At 40.6% G+C, this 19,363-nt stretch overlaps 1 protein-coding gene across 1 annotated transcript in view; it reads right to left on the bottom strand.

Annotated features, from left to right (window-relative positions):
- Nucleotides 1-18,065, bottom strand: part of SHANK2 (SH3 and multiple ankyrin repeat domains 2) — a 164,907-nt gene extending 146,842 nt beyond the window's left edge. Inside the window, exon 1 of the mRNA XM_053448763.1 lies at nucleotides 17,797-18,065. The gene's annotated coding sequence lies outside the window, so the exon portion shown is untranslated. The remainder of the gene's footprint in view (nucleotides 1-17,796) is intronic.
- Between the last annotated feature and the right edge of the window lie 1,298 nt (nucleotides 18,066-19,363).

The following is a 19,363-nucleotide window of genomic DNA, read 5'->3' as shown; positions in this document are numbered from 1 at the left end:
GATGTATATATTCTATCCACATTATATATATACCTATACATATACAGGTGAGCTAATGGATACTGTGGTCCTTTAAAGGCAAATACCAAATCATGTGCGTTATCAAACAGGATACAAGGAGCTGGCTGGCAAGAATAACAGGTAACAAGAAGAACCTGTTCTCCTGATAATACGAGGATCTGGGGTAGAGGCAGTTAACCTACATCGCATATCCACACCAGGCAGGGCAGGAGGGAGCTGGGAGGTTTCTTGGCATATTCATGGACTACGTGGACGGGTGATTCTGATCCAGCTCAGGTTTATTTAACTAGTGACACTTTGGTCAGACACCTGATTGCTAGTCCCTCTGCAAACTTCTTTGTCCAGCAACATTAATAGTTTTGCAATCAGTTGGGGGGGGTGATCACAAATTCTTGAACCAAGCGTGAATTACACGAATATCGTGACCTCTGGTTTACAGGAAGAGCAAATAATTTATTGTCATGTTTTAAAATGATTACACCATTAGTTTGTTCAATTAAGTCACCCAAATATCCCTATAATAACTAATAAGACAGACTTGGGTAACTAAGGGTGTAACACAGTATGTCACTGCATTGTTTTCAAAGGGAAGAGCTAGGTAACGGCTTTACCTTTTCTTTCTGTAAATCCAAATTGTTTTGTGATGCACTACTTGTTACGTCGTGTTTTCCCACTGTACAGCACTGTAGTCTATGATGGTGCTATACAAATCTCTTTTTGTACCCTCTTTTAACTTTGGATTACGAGTTCATTTTGACCATTTTATCTCCAATGGGTGTTGGAGATAAAATGTCCAACTTGTATCTCTAAATGTAGGTAGATGACCCAGAAATGTCACAATTGTCACCAACACAACCATAAAAAACCATGAGCAGGGGCCGACCTTTGCTCCATGAATTCTAACTGTGCCTGGTCTTGAACTAACGTCCAGCCAACATCAATAAGTAACTATTGCAACACAAGAATGAAAGGCATTCCGTTTAACGGTAGAGATAACGGTGACATTGGGGTCATGACTTGTCCAGGATCCCTGATATTATATTAACTATCTCCACCACTTTCTCACCGAGGAGATGTTTTCATTAACTGAGTTAAAGGTTTCCAGCCACAGTCACGCTCAAATCGGCACAAATTATTGTTAAGCCATTAACACAAGAGAATGAGAAAGACAGAGATGGCTGATACACCGTTCCATGTATGTGACTCTATTCTGTGTTTAATATTGGGGGGGAAACCTCCTCTTTTTTGATGTAACCGATACCATAACCTGCTGCCAAAAGTTTCCTTGAAATTAATCAATGGAACATGAAAATTGTAATAACCATATGGCGGTTTTGTGCATATTTGTAACAAAACACACTGGTTGTAAAAATCATTAGGTTTTGGACATTTATCTAAACCCAATCTACACGTCACTTGGTAGTGATCTATCCTCTATCCGCTCAAGTAATAATCTATCCACATCCATAAACTGATTTTTGCTTCCAGCACCTTCTATACAAAATATCTGATTCTTAAAAAAACATCAATATATATATGATGTTATAACAAAAAAATCAGGAGATGTCTAATTCTATTTTAAACATAAATTCACTTTTTTTTAAAAAAAAAATGTTTTTTATTCATTCTCTAATGTCACTAAAAACAGGAGAATATTGAGCTTATTCTTGGATTGTCTACTACGGTTGTTCATAAGTTGTCTGTTAAAAAAGAATCCTCATGAGAATATTTGAACCAGCAACGGATATTATAAAAAGTAAAGCGGGGTTAGTGGTTTTCAGTAGAGTGTAAGACAAAGCTACATTTCAGTGAAATCACAAATCAGTGTTTCTTTTCATACACAAAGAAAACAGCAGCGCGCGCGAGAAAGAAAAGGTGCTATAGAAGAATATACAAGATTTTTTATTAAAAAAAATACATAAAAGCTGCATGACAAAATATAACTATAGAAATGAGTAATTCAGCGTAATTTACATGCCTCTTTGTGAAAAATTATTCTCCAATATATAGAAATGTGTAAAAAGTGTGAAATGTTGATGTAATAGGTGAAGCAGTGGGATAGAAATCTAATATGGGGAGATCGGCTATAATAGATGGTTTATGGGTGCCGAGATGGTCGGGGCGGTTGGATCAGCTTGGATCGGCTGCTGACTCGATCTTAAATAACAGTAGATTTTTATCCCAATAAAAATATAAATAAGCCTAATGCAAAAAAATCCTAATACACTGGCATTCATGTGAGTGCCGGGAATCCAAACTGATCTGAACCCCTATAAACATAAAACATGGAGGGAATGATTTTCAGTACACAGGTACTCTGGAGTGGAATCCGTTCAATTGAAAGGATGGTTTCAAACCTCAAAGGGGATAATTTAATTACCCACAATGCATAACAGCTATGTTATGGATAAACTCAGGCAAACCGAGATCAATGGCCATGGTTCGACCCCAACTTTCAGAAGTTTTGCCCCTCAGGACAAAGGGGTATATTGATTCTATGGGTCACATAGTCTGAAGCTGACTCCTTCCTATTTTTTGGTATATAAGACTTCCAATTGGTTCTTTTGCTACCAGTATGTTGGGGGTTCTATTCCTGCAAGGTTCCATGAGGACCTGTATTAGAGTCATTTGGGTAATGCATTTGTCGAGTCACTGTTAAAGGGTTAATATTTCAAGAGCCTCAGGGTCAGCTCATTTAGAAAGCCCCCAGGTACGCGTATGTCCAGCCAGGTTTATAGCATGTAAGGGGCAGATTCGGACTTTAGAGACACCCGTATCACACACACACACACTCAGATATGCACCCCTAGACTCGTCCATCCATGACAATATATTAGGCTTTAACCCCAAATTGTGGCCCTGCATGTGGAAATATGTTAATTTTCAATCTCTGGATAAAGTAAAATCCAAGACATTTACAACAACGATAAAAGATGCCTTAACATGAATCACAGAGTAAAGATTCTATGATTGTGAAAAAAGGCATCAGCTACAAAACTCAATAGAATGCCATAAAAAGTTTATTAAATTCCCTTATTACAGGAAACTCTTTCCCCAAATTATAATCTGAGATGACGTCGCAGAGATAGAAACACAAAGCTCCAGCTACCACGAGGAAGATGAACAATCTGAAATTAGATGATAGTTCTGATGGTTTCTGATGAAAAAGACGAAGCCGTAGACAATCGCGGGGTTGGCGTAAATTAACGTTTAATTACAAGATGCAGCTACAGCCGCCCCAAGTCTTCAAATCAAACAATATTTTAAAAGACCGTTTCGCTAATGAAAAGCAATATCTAACTAAATTATGTTTGCACTATCAGTCCTCAAGGGAAGGGCCTTCATTAAAATGCTCATAAAAAGTGCATTTATTTCTCCCCATGTGTGCTGAGCCGAAAAATTCAAAGAGTAATAAATAAATTATAATAATAACTAAGAAAAAGCCCAAATTTCCCAGGGCTGGTAGAAATAACAAAGATGAACGGGAAACAATGTATCTGAGCTATATCTCATTTCCACTCTGATTACCTTCTATTTCATAAGGATCCGCCAACATGACTCACTTCTTTCCGTTACTTTACTATTAAGTAAATAAGTAAAATCGACCTCCCTTTCCACAGGACCAAGCTATGCTAAAGAAAAGAATAAAGGTTTTCTAACGTATTCGTGACATACAGTAGATCTAACCTTGGATCTTCGTGAAATAGCCTCATACCTACTTGAGGGGTGAGAGAGTTCCCGTGTCTTAGTGACATCTCTGACCATAGAGAAGTCCCTGGTCATATATCTATTGTCTTCTGCCATTCTACTCGTCACAAAAGCTGTTTCTTTGTCATGATTTTTTAAATGATATGTAAATGTATTTATTGATTTACCTGGCCACGAAAGCAACTGACAAAACCGAAACGATCGTAGACAAGCCAGTCCGGGAACTCAATCAAATCCATCCGAGAAGTTAATTATTAAAAATCGTCAAATTAATTCAAATGAGCAGATGGCCCTGATTCTGTGCAGAGTATCGGGCACCTGCGTGTTCACATTGTTCTAGATTGCGCTGTCGCCTCTGTAACCCTTTGCCGGCGCGTGTATTTGCATATGTATGAAAACCTCATCAGCTCCATGCAAGAAGAACAACCAAAGAAGACAAGTATCCACTAATCCGAACATTTAAAAACCACACTAAAAAGTAGATTTGAAAGGATTTTAGTTTAAACGATATCATTAAATTCCTTTTTCATTTGGAGAACTTGGTTTCAGATCTACCTGAAGATCTCCTGGATGTGTATTGCATTTAGGGAAAGGTTCCGCTCATAGATAGATATGTATATATCTATAGATATAATATATACTGTATATATTAGGCATGTGCCCGGCGAGGAAAATCGAATCGGACAACATTTGGGGGTCTTTTTTGATTCGGAATGACATTCGGGGGGGGGGGGCGTTTCCAAAGGGGGGGCCCTGACACCCTCTAGACACACCTTTCATTATAGATTTTTTTCAAAAAGGCCCCCCCCAGGGTAAGGACGGTCAAAAGAGGTGCAGCAGCAGCAGGAGTAGTAGTAGCAGGGCCTTGGGTCTAGGCAGGCAGACACTGGCAGATGATAGGTGCATGCAGCCCCGTGAAGCAGGACTAAATTTCCCAAATATTATATATAATACATATTATATTGTCAGCTCACTTATATATCTAGTGCTTGTCCCGTCCTCTTGTAAATGCTGATTCGACAGAGTGAAAAAAGTAAGGAAACCCCCCCACAGGACCCGTCAATCACAGCATTACCATGAATGAGACCACCACCATTTTTTGGCTACTTCCACCTATCATGCATTTTAATCATGCAATAAAAAAACAGATTTTTGCGGACTAAAGACCAGACTTTATGTATAATTCCTTAACTCCAAAACTAAAATTATTTACTGGTCCTCTGAATGGAAAAAAAAACATGGAAAATGTTTACAGTGCGTTCTGAAACTGAAAAATCATGCAACTTCTGAGAATGGAAGAATAAGGTCAAAGGTCACAGTTCTTCCAAAAAGATGTTTTCACATTATGACATCATACCATGACTAAGCAGCAGGATGTTCCTGTTACAAGGTCCAATCGCAGAGCATGGCCATTGCACGTCACTCGAAGAGGGTTCAGGCATTTCCCTTTTAACATAAGAACCATATGAGAGGGCTGCATTAAAATCCCTGTGCCCTGCGTGGTACATTTTATAAGTGCCCCCAGTTGGGAGACACCTGGCCATCCTATGCTAACTGACCAGCAATATACGTATGCACCACAAGAATACCTACAGTAGATAAGTGGCACAGCCACACAGCAGAGGTGGTAGAGGTTAACACAGTAAGAGAATTTCAATATGCATGGGATAGACATATGGCCATTAAATTCAGTATTTTTATGTTTTCACCGAAGTTCCTGGCAGCCCTGGTGTTAGTATTACAGCCAGCGCTTATGGCTCATTGAATTACGCGTTAGCACTTTCCCTTCTCGCGGTCCGAGTTTGAGCGATGACTCGAGTGTTTCCGCAGCGACATTGACAGACTGCTATCTGAAATGACTGTCACTTTATTGCAGCCGCGTTGCGAACACATTAACGTGTAGTAAAGTGGATAATTCTCAGACACTTGACAGATTAATATACTATCCATGCGGGGAAGCAAAACAAAACATTTATAAGCCACTTATCCCGTGCCTCCCAATGCAAGCAACGAGAAGGCTCCACTTAAACAGAAATTCCAGGCGTCAGACATGAGTGAAGTCCCTGCGAAATAAAAATCACTAATGCTTTACAGTCATTTCTTTTAGTAAGTAACAAGCAGCGGGAAGAGAGTGAGTGTGAGACCCGAGTCTTTATAGATTGTTTGTCGTCTGCCTGCCAAAGAAAACAAAACAGAAGTTGATACAATGTAAGCAAAATGACTGCCAGCCGCTCCCTTCGCTTGTATGGGTCTTTCGAGTGAATGGCTGATCCGTTGCAATTAAATAGGCTTTGTACGTAATCGCAGGCAAGGATTTTTACCAACATGAGTCAACTAACTGTGATTATGGGACGAGGAACGAGTACGGCGTACACCAATGAGGCTCCGTATAAAATGTCCCAAAATGTTAGACGCCAAATGTAGAATTCCACAATCACCTCGGATAAAATATAAATATAGAAATACAGGCTGCTTGAGACAGGTTTGCCATATCTGTCACTGGATAGATGCTACTGAAGTAGGCCAGTGTTTGGAAGTCAAATTCATTTAATTATTTATTTTAATTTTTATTATTATTATTATTATTATTATTATTATTATTATTATTATATTAAATGCAATTATTTAATCCAGTATATGAATTGTTCTAAGTCAAAAGACGAATCAAACGGTTGTCTTTCAGCGCAACCCGATTTCAAAAACTCACACAAAAAAGAATTTGATTACAGATCATCACGACTGTCCATTAAAGAGACACACCAGCCATATGTACATTAATGCATATGACGGGTGAGAGGTCCCTTTAAATCTTCCCTCTTGCAAATAAATGCAGAATCCCCCCACAATATCACATCATATCTTCCTGCTGTAACACAATAACCCCTTTATCACAACAAAATCGAGCTTCAATATTGAGCAGGCTACATCCGATATTAACCCCTTAAGGACAATGGGCAGTCCCTAAACCCATTGAAAACAATGCATTTTGAGCCCGTACATGTACGGGCTTTGTCATTAAGGGGTTAAGAAATCATTAAACGGAGCGCTGCCTGCTTTCTAACTAATTATCAGCTTAATTGCATCTAACACCTTAAATCAGACGCACGGCACTCTCGGAAATGAGTTTAATGAACTATCCCTTATGGAAAGGTTTTCGGAGGCCAGCAACTGCCTCCATTAATCTCAAGCTGAAAACCAGAGGTATTAACAAAACGTGGCCATCAACTCCCAGCCCAACTCGTTTCAAGTAAGTCGATTTTTTGAACTGTCTAAATAATGTTTCATTCCAGCGCTCTGAGCCTTCATTCACCCACAAAGGCTTTTATGGACATGAATGTAAACACGGTTATAAAAGGGGAATTACCAGATAAAGATTAATGGCAGTTTATTAAATATAATTACCGCAAAACTAAATAGCATTTGACAAAGAGAGAGAGAGGCATGTCTCGTAAAAACCCCGGACACCACAAAGCCAGCTTCCATACACCGCAATCTTCTTAAGTGATAGTAATGAGAGCGATGAGAGTGCTAACCATTAAAGGGCTTGTAATAAGCAATGAAATGTGTATTTAATGCAAAAGGAAAACAACTTGGTAGTTTGTTTTAATACTTTTAGCGATATAGAGAGTCTCTCAGGCTGGCAGCTTTTTACATCTCATGGCAGAGAGAACAAGCTCTCGGAAATATAACTAGCACTCACAGCAGTCTCATCCAGCCCTTGCCATGTTCCTCCTGCTTTATTACATAGTTACATAGCACATGAGGTTGAAAAAAGACCTAAGTCTGTCAAATTCAACCCTTTTACTTAACCCTTAACTCTTGATCCAAAATAAGGCAAAAACCCTAATTAAGCTGCTTTGAATTCTGCCATCGGGGGGGAAAAAGTCCTTCTTGACTCCAAAAGGCAATCAGATTTCTCCTTGGATCAAGAAGCTCTAAAATATTCATTCTATTGATAGCTCTGTATGTCATGCAGACCCCTTTTGAAGGCATTTAGTGTGTTTTATAACACCACCTCCCTTGGCAGTAAATTCCATACCTTTATTGTCCTTACTGTAAAGAATCCCTTCCTTTCTCGTCTATGAATTCTCCGTTCTTCCAGCGGAAAAATTAAAAAGATAATAGCTGAAAGTCGGTAACCAAATGCCCATTCTTGCCATCAATGCTTACACTAAATATACATCACACAGGGCAGTGATGTGCTTAATGCTGTGGTATATTTCCCATTAGCATCTCCATTTAAAGGAGAATATTTTCAGCCAAGTCTGTATTTCCTAAAACCCCAAGCATATGTAAGGCTACTGTAGCCCCATCTTTCCAGGCCGTGTATTCCATCATTGTAGAGAAGCGTTCTCCTGTATTAACTTTGGTGCTGTTTTCTTTAATTGTAAATATTATCATTAATAACAACAAATAAGCAGACCCGAGCAGTCTGGAAAGACTGTGACCCAGCATGATCTCACTTAAATACTTATGTTATATGATTAGTACATTTGTGCACATAGTGTAAGGACTGGCATCCATACATGGCTATTAGACACTCAACGAAAAGACAGGGTTGTGAAAGATCCGAAGGCAGAACCTGATTTTCGAGAGCTCTCCAAAAGCCCGCTGGTTCTCTCACTCGACCAAGGTTATAATCCGACGACATTGATCTCACAACAAGCGTTTCTAAATGTCCTCATCACGCCAGGAGCATTTAAAGGTGTTTCAAGTTATAATCCAAACCTCATTTTATCCTTCCCCAAGAATCAATATGCTGGGAGCAACAAAGGACACAACTGTAAAATAACAAAGAAATAACAAACTTGTATCTGTTCCCTCAACATGTGGTTTTGTTGGTTTATAAATGAACTGTATTTATGTCCTAACATGACTGGAAGTATCTAAATATAATTTTTTGCTACAAAATATGAGTTTCTTGTTACAAGATTAAAACATACATTTTGCCAGCATATCAGACTCATTCGGCCCCCGTCTAGTCGCCCGTTTCTCCTGATGTAAGGACTCAAACCTTAACCAGTCGTTGGTCTCGTATTAGATTCAGGAGCCATATCCCTGCCCCATGTATGTTTAATACCATCACTGTATTAAACTATTCTGGGTTCTACCCATCTACCACTCCCAAAGCCCACTTGTATTCACTTAGCTTCCAGACATATTAACCCCCAGGTTTATCAAATACCCCTCATAATAGTGGTGGGGGGGGAAGAGGTGGGCAATCATCACCCCCCCCCATTAGCTAATAGGAGGATGTAGAGACCCTCACCTTTTTTATTTAATTATTTTATCATTATTTTACTTATTATAGTGTGGAATTATAGTTATAGGAGAGGGCATGCAAGTTCACAACAGATTTTTGAATAGAAGTATTACTAAGCGAGGGCATTCGTCTTTAGTCGAGTCTGATAACCCTCTTAACTGACCGCTCGACCTCTTGTTCTTACATTTTTCCTCTTTTGAAACAAACTTCCCTCTTGTACTTTGTTAAATCGCTTTATGTGTTTAAATTATTTTATGTTTCTATGGTTTTTTTTGTGATATAACCAGTGAAGCCTGTCTCAGAAACCATCTGCATGTCTGGGGATGGCTGGGTTAAATTCGTAGCCATCAGTTAAAATGCATCACGAGAATGTGCATGCCTTTTCCCAAAGCTTATGCGCGCTCGCATACATCCAGCCTGTTTACCTGCTTGATCAGTTTGATTTACGGAACCGGGGAACTAGAGAATGGTAAGCAAGGGTAGTACCTTTTTATCATAGAAACCAGTATGTGGTAATACCTTTTTCTCTTGGTCAAACCCCTCAACCTTTTCAGGATGAAACCTGTACAATGGTTAGTAAAGTCAATTGTTATTTGTACAATTACTCCATGAATGAGTTGAGCAGGGCTCACTTACTAAATACAGAGGTCCTTATACACTTTTGTCCATCTGGAGATGTATCCAAAGGTTGAAAGGTAGAAGGTGGACCTTGTCTCCATCTCATCCTCCTTACCATCCACCATCTCAGATCCCCGACTGGGTGAGCCATTGGTTTCGTGCCTGGTTTGAGCTCATGTTGTCTCTCCCAGCACTTCACAAAATAATATTTAGGGCCTTTCATTTTTTATTAGTGACAAAAATCCCAATGCCGCCAAGTGTATATATTATTGGTCATCGTGTCCTACGCATGTATGCAGGTGTGAGCAATCCATTTTTGCAAATTCAACCCCACTATATAATTTGATCGGCTTAATCATAATAACCTACTTGTATTTGTTAATATAAGGGTCACATTATTGTGCTAGGGAGCTGCCTCATTAACTCCATAAACAGTCAAGCATTGTAGATATGTTCAAAGCAAGCTGATCTAGAGCACTGGGTCCAGAACGTTGACTGGGACCACTTTTATATCCTTTACAAACGCAAAAATAACCAAAAAAAGGTTAGTATTTATAGAGTAGGAACTATAAATGTGTATAATTTGTGCTTCGTAAGACATCCTCGCACCCTATGGACCCTAGTGATTCACCACCACAATATATTGTTCTTCTTCGGTGTATTACTTTGAGATTCACATAAATGTTTTCACGAACACAAAAAGGGTAACCGTGCTCCAGAACCGTGCTCCAGAACCGTGCTCCAGAACCGTGCTCCAGAACCGTGCTCCAGAACCGTGCTCCAGAACCGTGCTCCAGAACCATACAAAAGGAGGCGGTGATCGAAAAGAACCGAACGGTGAGAAACCGTCTATTTTATTAGGAAGAAAAACAGTAGGGAAATAAATCATCCAAAGGCTCTCCTTTTTCTTTGAAATTGTCACAGCGTGGAATCGGTAATTCATGATTACACTCCTCACATACATTATAACAAAAACTGAAAAGAGCTTCATGCCCTCTCCTCCCGCGCAGCATTTTGATAAATTAACCACATCTTTACGCTGAGACGTAATACGGCTTCATCGGACGTTAAAGGGAAATGTCACGCCAGTGATTTGCGCGAGTTAATGTCAATTGCTATGTACGTAGCCATAACTGTTTCTGAAACGCTGGATATTCATCTCCCTGACATTTGGCCCGTGATTACGGAACAAAAATGTCAAAAATGCATGGAAACATTCAAATCGGCTGCATTTCCATACTGCTGTAATTGTGACAACATCATTTATTTTTGAATTTCAAAATGAATTCAATTGTTTTTTTTTCATCTTTATTAAAATAATCCTGCCATCTCAGGGCTACGGCATTCGTTGACGAACCGTATATTTAATTTCTATATGAAGGGATTACCGTAGGGCTGTTTTATCCACGAAGATTGCGGGGGATTGCCCAAGTCCCTCAGTTTATGTCACCACCAAAAAAATGGAGTTGGAATGATCAAAGTTCTTTAGTAGGGCAGCATCCTTTACACATAAGAGCCACATGATCGCACACTTTCATTTAATGATATTATGTTACGTATTTATGGATAATGCATAAGCTGCTACTTACAGCCCTCTCTAATTAATTGGCCGCATCCCTCTAGATTGCAAGCTTGCGAGCCGAGCTCTCTCTCCACCTAATGTATCGGTTTGTCTTAGTCTGTCCGTTCTTGTCAGACCCCTTGAATATATGTATTGTATTAAGCGCTGCGTAAACTGTTGGCACTATATAAATAAAAGATAATAATAATAATCAGAGAATATTGGAGAGATTCTCCCCGGAGATCTGGATATATTGTAACATCGCAACCCTATACTGCAGTGGATTGTTAAATGGGCATATAAATTGTATAGTACGCAGAATTTAATATACGTTTCCATTAACATCTAAAAACCTACAGCTGTCAGTTATCTTTTCTTTGAAGGGACGGCTATTGTGCTTCACTATTTTTATTCAAAGATATTACCATTAATATCATAAAGTTGCTGATCAATTGGGGGAGCTGAAAGGCTCAGCGGTCTTCTTAGCATTTTTCCAGACGACAGATAGGGATCCGCTAGCTACAGAGATTGTGTTATGAAATTCAATTGACGACTTTAAAGGCCGGATTATTATTATTCTTAGCAAAGGAACATATACAGGGTTGGAACGGCTATAAGGAACGGTTAACGAGAAGTCCTAGCTTGATGATCCAGTGAGAAGTCAGATTTTCGAATAAAGAATACATCTTCCCCATTTTTAGGCACACTTGGAAATCAATTCAATGGGGGGGGTTTTGCCTTCTTCTGGATCTGCGGAATTGAACTCGATGGACTTGCAAATGACAACATCGAAGCCTGAAGGGCTAGTAGAAATGAGATTTTGACTACCGGATCCCACCTATTCTGCAGTCATGTCAATGGATGTAGCCTGTCCTATTAAAACGAAACAGGCTAATGTAACTCGGAAATTAAAGTAAGCATCACGTAGGGTTAAAAAAAAAATCATCTTAATGGTGCCCTGAGAAGTGTTGCTCTTTAAGACAAATGGTTTGTTGTCTTCAGGGTCTTAACCAAGCCCGATGCGCCGGAGCATTCGTGCGACCTCAATCAATTTGTTTCTGCGAATGTTAAAGTGCTTTTGTCCGCTGCTTTGAGCGCTCCGTCAGCAAATCAGGACCCGCTTGCCAATGTGCATTAATTAAATCCATAACTCAGACCCCACGTCTCAGGCCCCTCCTTCATAGAGTACAAAAAAAAGTACATCTGTAGAAAATGAATAAACCATAAAGAGGACCGTAGTTTAATTTACAGAAAACTGTCTAAACAGAATTATTTTAAGATACATTAAATAAAACCTTCCTGGAGACCTTCACGTTGCGAAAGGTCAGGGGACAGGGGCAAGAGGGGTAAAACCCTTACTAAAAGTACCAAAGTCTGTAAGGACATCTTTAAGGCAGACACGCTACTTACAAAGAATAAACAAATGTTTTGATTTAAACGTTAGCGTGAAACACAGAATTTGGCGCAGGTCGGCCCCCATCCGGCCCCCGTCTAGTCGCCCGTTTCTCCTGCTGTAAAGACTCAAACCTTAATCAGTCGTCGTTCTCGTCTTAGATTCAGGAGCCATATGCCTATCCCATGCATGTTTAATACCCTCACTGTATTACCCTCTACCACTTCTGCTGGGAGGCTGTTCCATTTACCTATCACCCTCTTGTTAACGCAAAGGTCCTTCACAAAACGTATCAACCGATTAACGAATGGCCTCTACCGTTCGGATACAAGAGGAATGGTTGCAAAAAGTGTTAATTAGGATTTGAGTTAAAGCACAACATATTTACCATGGTAACCCCCCTCACCCGTTATTTATCATTGCAATGCATCTTAATATTCTTGAGTAGTACGTAGGAGCTAACACTTCATCTGCCTTGAGTTGACCCGACCGCATTGGGGTTTTTTTTTCCGACTCGTTGTCCATTAAAAACTATTCCAAAATAAAGAAAATAGCCTAGAACAGCGGATTTCCCGCCCCCCTTAGCTGTTATATACAATAGAAATGTGATTTATTTGTGAGTTTCAGGATTTTTGGACCATATAACCCTCCAAAATAATGCAGGAGATCCGCTAATGATGAAAAACCACCAGTCGCTCCGGTTCCCAAATATTCGTAAATAATAGAAATAGTGCGTCGGTGACATTTTCTAGCACTGAGCACAGAAAATCCTTGAATTGAATCAAATTTGCCGTTTCGCAGATTAACGGGACGAAGTCTGTTATAATTCAGTGCTTTTCAGGAATTGATGAAGATGCCGACGATAATCTGCATTTAAATGATTCACAAACGGGGGAAAATAACAACTATCATTTAATACATTAAAACACTGATTACTATTAAATGGGGCATGTAATTGTTTGTCCTCCCCCATATCATCGGTGATATTTTGTCTTTTTTTCCCTCTATCTGCTGGGCTGTTGCCTGGCAACCTGTTTGCTCGCCGTGCCCATGGGAGTATCAGCGAGGGTTTAGCACACCCCTGTATTTTAACCTCCTCCGACCTGGCTGTGTAATAATATATTAGGGGGGGGTGACGCTTCTTTGGGTTTATTAATATAAGCGTTCTGGGGGGAAGCCGGTTGTCCCCCCACACCAATAAAATGTGATACTTAATCTAAACCTGATGATGTTAGGGGTGTCTTGCAGCCAAACTAGCCATTAAAGGAATGGAAGTATCATTTGAGGTCTATTCACTAAAGTGGGATTTGGTAGGAGAGTTTGTGTCAAGCTGGTGGCCGCACTCGGCAGAACCCAATTGCCCCTGGAGCAGAAAGCCACCGACCCACCTGGCATTTGGCAGATGGCTGGTCTGGGCCTGATCCCTTGGAAGATGCACCTACAATGGCTGACATGGTCCTACATAATGCATTGTCCAGTTGAGGAACTGACTGATTTAACTAAGCATTATCCAGGGCCAGCCAAGCTCTCCTTCCGCAAAACCTCCCTAGGGTTGGACCTCTATAATGAAGTTGGTGAACTGAAATCTCCATTCTCGTGCCAGCTCTCCCTTTTAGTGAGCAAAATCCACTTTGTGAATTCATTAAACATAACCTGAGATCGTTGGTGGATCTCTGCTGCTAAATCTTCCCAGCTTCTGAGTGCACCTGAGCCCAAGAACTCACAACAATGTCTGATGTCAAGCAGGGACCGAGGGCAGCTCACGGAAGCCAATCAACACGCTCGGCTTTAAGCACACGGATACGCTCAGCTTTAACCCTTTAAGCCAATTAACCCACTCAGCTTTAAGGTACTAGTTTCAGCAGAATGTTGTGATATGAGAAGAAACAAGAATATAATATAAGACGTACCTGTTACCTGCAGTATTGTCTACCTAAGTCTTGCTGGAATTCCCTACAGAGTCAGATCCTCCGCGGACCTTGGATGGGATCTGAACTCAGCAAGTCATGAATCTGATGCTCCCATCACCTACTTTACTGCAATGTCTATTAAAAAAATTCTAAAGGTGGGAAATATACAGCCTAGAATCCTAGGATAATATCCACCTCTCACTAAACCATGATAGTCTCTGGATTCTAACCTGCGTACCTTGAATAGGGGGACGTGGAACTATCCTACCTGTAACGCCCCTTCGCTTAAAAATCCCAATTCAATAAAGGATAATTATGGTTGAATATCATACTCCAAAATTATCCTAGGGTTTTATGCTGTATATTTCCCACCTTTAGGAATATTTTAATAGACATTGTAATAAAGTTTATGGTTTTAGTTTCTTTTGGGTCTGTTAGTTTCAGGGCTTTAGTTCCCAATTATTTATCCTCCCGCCAGCGCCATGGCGTATAGGTTTGGCGTTCCTATCGCCACCGCTGGATATGTGTTCCTTCCCAACGCTGGAATACTCCAGTGAGCCAGTCCATTGATAAGCTCCGCTGGCTTGCCAACAGGCTGTAAAATAACACCAGTTCCCTTCGAACGGAGAAGGATTTATTTTAGAACAATTTAGCTAAAGAGTTTGCTCTTTTTTTGCGGACGAACCTGCTTTCGCCAAGTTGTCAAGTGGCCAAATGTTGACATGTTGAAACATCGCTAGACGGTGAGGACTGAGGGACCTTCACATCTGCGGAGTGTGAGAGCGTTGTGAAGGCACTCAAGGCAGCCTAATCACACGTCTTAATTTCCAAACTTCTGAATCAGATTCTAAAATAGAGCTTAATCATTCCAGAAACGGCATTTGCCAGGCTCTCCCCTGAGCTCCTGTCATATTTCCTCTCCTTAACCCCATGAATCTTCTTCACTGCCATTTTTTGTGGTTGCCTAGCAACCAATGAGTTCAGGAGTTAACAAGAGGAGTCCGTGCTGATTGGTGCATCCAGGAGGAACTTCCAGCCAGAACAATATGATGGGTATTCCATACAATGCATGTAACACTTCCATTTACAGTCAATTGGATCCAGCACAAGACATCATTTTTGTCCTAAACACTAAAATATGCCAACAAATCACACCATATTTAACATTTATTAGGATCAAATATGTGTTATCCAAGCCTCCAAAATCTTAGGTTTTCTGTGATACTGTAACAAGGTAATTGAAATATATATATATATATATATATATATATATATATATATATATATATATATACATGTATATAATATGTGTGTGTGTGTGTGTGTATATATGTATATATATATATAAATGTGTGTGTGTGTGTGTATATATATATATATATATATATATATATATATATATGTGTATGTATATATATCTATATGTGTGTGTGTGTGTATATATATATATATATGTGTATGTATATATATCTATATGTGTGTGTGTATATATATATATATATATATATATGTGTATGTATATATATCTATATGTGTGTGTGTGTATATATGTATGTATATATATATATATATATATATATATATATATAGTTCCCTGTTTCAGTTACTTAAACCATTAATACCTGTAAATCAATAACTTGAATGTTTGCTCTCCCTGCACAGTTCACATAAACTAAGTCCCCCCACTTGGCAGAAAAAAAAAGACTTATCAGGGAAATTGTAACAAACAAAAAAAAGGGGAATTAATCCCAGCAGGATGTTTATCAACAGAAATGTTTTAATAAATATTGACAACCATTATTTATACACACTTCTTTTATGAACAGGATATTAAGACTAATCACACAAAAAAGCAAAAGACAGATCTAAAGCTGTTACTCAAACCCTGGAGTGTCAGGTGGGCATTTAACTCACTCATCACCAACTACCAACTGTTGCATGGTGTTGGCATTTCAAAGGTTAACAGCATTATATAGAATAACGAAATGCTTGTCATGTACGTATATCTATAACGTTATCCTTATCCATATAGTGTGTGATAAGAATATATTTGTTTTTAATATTCTACACTACATTACCGACTAAAGACAATGTATTACAATGTATAAAGACTGTGGGGGTGGGGTAGCTCTAAAGCATTTTCACGTGTAGTTATTACAAGAGACTGTTTCTGGGATTTTATCTTGACTTGTGGTTTTTTTTTAGTACTCTGAAGAAGAGACCTAAGTAATCACAAAGGCTTGCAATCTATTGAAGTTCTTTTAGCCAATAAAGGCATCATTATCACCAAAGAAAGTCCTTTCAGGAGGCTCTGGAAACACTTGCACAATACAGGAGAAAGTGTTCCCAAGAGTCCTGACCCCAATCATACTGAGCAAACAGCCCCAGTGTAAGCAATGTAAGCAATGCCTTCAATCCCCAAACAAGCTCTTTAATTTTCACTTAAAGGAATTACCTCAATAACTGTAAAAGCCCCTTGAGAATTCCCTGCTCCATCCAACCATACAACAATTACCTGATGGCTCTGACAGACAGAATAATACCTTTCCTAACAACACTAATATCAGTCTCATCCTTCCAAGAAAGGGGTTTCTCAGCCCCAAAGAGCCCCTTTTCAACAGAATCGAACCACAATGCAGTCTCTGTATGAAATATGGGGCACTGGATACCCTGTAGGGGCTTCATAAAGACTGGAATCTGCCCCAGCAATGAAACAGTTAAAATTATATTTCAACATGTATTTTGAGGAGGAATAAGAGAATTATAGGTGATCCACGCTACCAGGAAAGACACATATATCTCTTACAGAGAGCTCCCACCTGTAACCCCTTCTAACCTGGATACCTGGCTAAGCAGGAGCTGTCCTTTCTTTTAGGAAGATCTGGACATTAAGAGACGCTGCAGCTCTTTGGCTAAGGGGGGGGGGGAGCTGTGTTCCTAAATTATTACTTTTTCTTAAATACTTAAAAAAGTTTTAATACTTATCCCAACCTGCACACACCTGCTACAGAAATTAAGAAGAGAAGAATGTTTGTCTTTTTTCTTGGTGGTTGAGGGCAGGGAGGGGGGTCTGAAACGAAATAGCTCTGAGTATTGTTTCCTTGTGTAAGGAGATACCCAAGTATTGTCTGAGCACCAGCACTACCCAGTTCCAAACTGGGAAATGCAACTTAATTAGGTCTCTCTGTCTTTCAGTCCTGGCAAGTACAGCCATGACCTATTTGCTATTCACTAAACCCAATCTTACATTGGATGAGATGAATTGCCCCTGTATGCTAATTAAAAACCATTCCTAAAACAAGCAGAGTAAACAGCCACATACCTCAATCTGGGGTGAGTGCACACTCATCAGCGCAGAGAACTGAGTCCCAGTTTAAAGGGCATATCCCACGTGACAGCTCCTGGTTTTTTGGATAGGGTCCGGGTGCCCTGTTAGAGGGACGGGGTGAGTGTAGAGAGGCTGTCCGCTGCCAGCTCTTGGAAGGAGGAAAGGGCTGTTAATGACCGGGTGCTACTCACACGATTCTGCCCCTGCACGCCGGTAAAGGCTGCCTTCCCTTCGCTGGAAACCGGGTGAAGGAGGCTCGGCTTCCCCGTTCGATCACTTGCAGGACGAGGCTGTCGCGTAGAAATAACTGGGACGTCCTCCCAGTATGAGATAAGGTGTTCCTGCTGGAAGTGGGCTGTGCTCAGAACAAAACTGGGATGCCCCTGGGGACAGGACCTGGGCACAACTGGGGTGGTACTATAACAAGTCCTGCCCTTCTGGGGCAGAATAGGGGGCACTGTAACAAGACCTGTCCTTCTGGGGCAGAATAGGGGGCACTGTGGCAAGACCTGCCCTTCAGGGGCAGAATAAGGGCACTGTAAAAGGACCTGCCCTCTCTTAGTACATCTCGTCTTCTCCGCTAAACAGGATTAGGATGCAATTTCTAGAAATCGGTTTAAGACTGGAGTGCTGGGAGCAGTGGTGTCTGCACAGGGCTGGATAGGACTAATAGGAGTAGTGGTCCCCTTGCACAGGGTAGGATATGGGTACTGGGAGTAGCGGTGTCTACACAGGGAAGACTTGGAGTATTGGGGGGTAGTGGTCTCATTGTACATGGCTGGACTGGAGTACTGGAGGTACAGGGCTCAGGGTATGATGGAGGTATTAGGAGTGGTGGTATCCCTGCACAGGGTATGATTAGAGTATTGGGAGTAGTGATCTCTCTGTACAGGGTATGATGGTGGTATTGGGAGTAATGATCTCTGCACAGGGTATGATTAGCGTATTGGGAGTAGTGATCTCTTCACAAGGTATGATGGTGGTATTGGGAGTAATGATCTCTGCGCAGGGTATGATGGTGGTATTGGGAGTAGTTATCTCTCTCTGCACAGGGTATGATTAGCGTATTGGGAGTAGTGATCTCTTCACAAGGTATGATGGTGGTATTGGGAGTGATGATCTATCTGCACAGGGTGTGATTAGAGTATTGGGGGTGATGATCTCTCTGTACAGGGTATACTTGTGGTATTATGAGTTCTGTGGTGGTGAATTCCGTGCTGGACCTGCCAGTCTATTTCCCCAGGATTGGGGTGCTGAGAGTTGTGTTCTCTTCGCAAGTTTCGGGTGTCTCCCTAAATTAGCGCTCTTTCTCCACAGGACGGGGAGCACTGGGAGTAGGGTCTGCTCTTTCTCTCCGCGGGATTAGAGTGCGGAGAGTGGTTTGCTTTGCTTGCTGCTTGCAGCCCATGTGACTGCGCATCGCCCACACAGTCTCTTTTAACCATACTCGGCACCATTGTACATTCCGCAATATCCCCTCCGTTCCGTGGGTACCTTTGAGGCAAAGGCGCGCTCCCGCCTCTCGCATCCACGGGCTGGTGCAGCACACGCGCTCCCGGAC

The sequence above is a fragment of the Spea bombifrons genome, chromosome 10 (assembly GCF_027358695.1).
Source record: "Spea bombifrons isolate aSpeBom1 chromosome 10, aSpeBom1.2.pri, whole genome shotgun sequence".
NCBI lineage: Eukaryota > Metazoa > Chordata > Amphibia > Anura > Pelobatidae > Spea > Spea bombifrons.
This window is presented reverse-complemented; position numbering and strand designations above follow the sequence as displayed.